The sequence below is a fragment of the Leptonychotes weddellii genome, chromosome 8 (assembly GCF_054177405.1).
Source record: "Leptonychotes weddellii isolate Sample4059 chromosome 8, ASM5417740v2, whole genome shotgun sequence".
Lineage (NCBI taxonomy): Eukaryota > Metazoa > Chordata > Mammalia > Carnivora > Phocidae > Leptonychotes > Leptonychotes weddellii.
This window is the reverse complement of record NC_138376.1, coordinates 130,713,359-130,716,438: the sequence shown is the minus strand read 5'-3', so window position 1 is coordinate 130,716,438 and position 3,080 is coordinate 130,713,359. Positions and strand designations below refer to the sequence as shown.

General features: G+C 54.7%; 1 pseudogene; it reads left to right on the top strand.

Moving 5' to 3' along the window:
• The first annotated feature begins 1,511 nt into the window (after positions 1–1,511).
• On the top strand, positions 1,512–1,576 carry LOC115944676 (U4 spliceosomal RNA; annotated as a pseudogene).
• Positions 1,577–3,080: the final 1,504 nt, after the last annotated feature.

The window sequence follows — 3,080 nt, the reverse complement described above, 5'->3', positions numbered from 1 at the left end:
CCCAGGGTTTCTCCTCCAGGGTTTCGCCTTAGGGCTCCTTTCACGTGGGGTTGTTCATAGAAATGCCAACCTGGAGGGTCCTAGGCACCGGGGGATCCTGACTTGGGCACCAGGGCTCATCAAAGCCCCTGGCACATTGACACCTTGGACAGTCCTAATTTCTAAAACCGCAGCGGGAATGCACAAGACTGGTGGTTTTCCCCCTGGGTCCCCGCCCTTTCTGTCTGCGTCTGTGCCTCCAACAAGCCTCTCGTGGGGGCCGCCCCTCCAGCCAGGGGCCGGGCGTGGGTGTTGATGAGGCCCACCGCCGGGTCGTCGGGGCAGAGCGCCCTTTCTTCCCTGCCATCTCCAAAATGTGGTGCCAGGCTCCCTCGCGTCTTGTGAAAACAGAGTGTGAAAAACAGAAGGACGTGGCGGTCTTGCTGTGAGCCGCCCGGTCTGAAGCACTTCTCTGCAAAATGCTAGTTTTATGCGTTTTACAGTCTGACTCTGCCTCAGGGAGGGCAGGCTGCAGATGTTTGGTTGCAAAGACACGTTTTTTGCCAGGTTCTGGAAGACGTTCAGGCTCACCTCCTGCTGGCAATCCTGCGGGACAACATTGGCTTTGGTGGCCGTTACCAGCTCACGAGGCAGTTCTGGCCCAGGGTCCTTGGCCTCAGGCGCCGCTCGCTCTCGGGGGCGGCAGTCCCGGGCACTGCAGGGTGATGAGCAGCAACCGTAGCGGCCAAAATGTCTGCAGACCTTGGCCCATGCCCTTGGGGGACACATGCCTGCTGAGAGCAGCCGGTCTGGTCCCGGGGTGGGTGCCCCTCCTCCCATGAGGTTGATGCCCCCGATGGAGTTTCCTCTAGACCCAGAAGGAGCATCTCACCAGAGCCTGCTACATAACCTACAGAGCCCTACACAAAATGAAAATGTGGAGCTCCTTGTTCAGAAATCATCAAAAGTGTCACTTCAGTGTCAGCTGAGTGTTAGACTAGACGTGGGTCCTGCCGAGTGTGTCCACACGCCTGTGAATCTAATGTGATGCCCCGAAAACCACAGTGGATCTTTCTCCCTCCTCCACACTCAAGGGTATGGGCCGAGGCACCCGCTCTTTCGGGCCTGGCAGATCAACGGCCGGGTGTGGGTGCCCCTCTCCTCTGCACCCGTCCGAGCACCACCAGGCTCCACTGCTGTCCGTCTAGTAAGACCGGGCTGACAGGAGACCTGCCTGAATCGCCTGGAAGCTGTGTTCCCGGGGCCTGAGGAGGAACCGTTAGCCACCAGGCCGCCCCCGTCCAACTCCTGCAGCTTGGTGAGAAGGGAGCAGAGACGAGCGGGCCTCGGCTGCCCAGAGCAGTCGGCCCGGTGTCCACACTCCACGGGGGCGGCCCATGGGCCAGCCGGGACGGCAGTGGGTGCGTCGCCTGGAGCCCGGCTGGGGTGTCCACGTGGGGTCGGGGGAGGCGGACGGGCTGCTCCCACGATGAGCCATTTGGGGACAAAGCAGCACATTTGTCACAAGGCAGAGCTTTGCACAGTGGCAGTATCGTAGCCAATGAGGTTTATCCGAGGCGCGATTATTGCTAATTGTCACAAGGCAGAGCCTCCCACGCCTGCAACGGCCCCTGAGCCCTTTTACTCTTCAGTGTGATTCAAAATCTATCTAAAAATAACCATTAAAGAACTCTGCTGATGGGCCATGGTTCCTTGTTTCTCCAGGAATTGTGAAGGCCCTGAGACATCTAGACTTCAAACACAAGATGATGATTTTTACAAGCTTTGGGTAGAAAGTTTAAATTCAATTTTCAAAAAATACCAATAGTGGGAAGATGTTTTGCCTTTTAAAGCCCTAAGGGGAAAAAAATAAAGACCTAAGGAATTTTGGTCATGTAGACGATGGTGGTCAGTGAGTAAAGCTCAGGAGGCTCCTGACGTCTTCCAACAAGGAAAGGGCCATGCTCGTCACATCTCTGAAAACGTTTGGTTTTCCTTTTTTTAAAGATTTTTTTTTTTATTTGCCAGAGAGAGAGACAGAGAGCGAGAGCGAGCAAGAGCAGGGTGGAGGGCAGACAAGAGGGAGGGGAAGACCTCCTGCTGAGCAGGGAGCCCGATGCGGGGCTCGATCCAGGGACTCCAGGATCATGACCTGAGCCAAAGCAGATGCTTAACGACTGAGCCACCCAGGTGCTCCTGTCTTCCTTTTTTTAATTATAACTTCTGTTTTTGTAGTGTCCCTAATTGTATCATAAGTATGCACTGCAGAAAATTTTAGAAAATACAGAAAGTGTAAAGCAGAGCTCGAAGCATCAGGATCGCCATGAGCCAGAACTCATGGCTTTGCGTTGCCGTGGCCTTGTCCTCTCCCAGGGGAGCGTGAGCTCGCGCTCCGTCTGTAGCTTCGTATCTTCGTATCTTCGTGTCACAGAGGGACACAGAGTGTGGATACCCGGCGGCTGATGGCTGGACCTTTGTTCCAGGGGGGCCCTGAGCTCCACAGAATGATGGACATAGGGTGCTTCTTGGCCTCCTCTCCCTTCTCCCCAAATCCACGTTTTAAACTTTCAATTAAATACTTCAACCAAATACGGCAGCGACCCATCCATTTCTGTTGAATTGATCAGAGCGTGTGGGGGCCACAGAGATGTTGACTTGGCCTCAAGGGGCGTGAGGAAGCCAGGTCTCAGTGAAGTGAGCCACAGGGAGGTGGGGAGCTGGGTGAGCCAGAGGACCCCAGTTTCCAGCCCGTGCTATGAACTACCCGATCTTGGACGTTCGGCCCAATCTCTCCCTCCACGTCCTACTCGTCTTGTTCTGGCCTCATCTGCTGTAACGTGTGTTTGTCACTGGGCTCCCCTACCCCTGCGTCTTCTGTCCACGAAGGAAAGGCCCCGTCCCCTTCGTGCCTTTGTGCCCCTAGCCCAGGACGGGTAGCTGATGAGAAATAGCCTTCAGAAAGTGTTCCATCGATGAGTGACAGTAAATTAACCAGTGATATTTGTAAAAACTGATTTTTTACATGAGACAAACTGTTTCCTCCTCCGTTTATCTGCAGTAATTGGACAAGACACAGAGCTGGATTCTGCTGGAGTAACTCC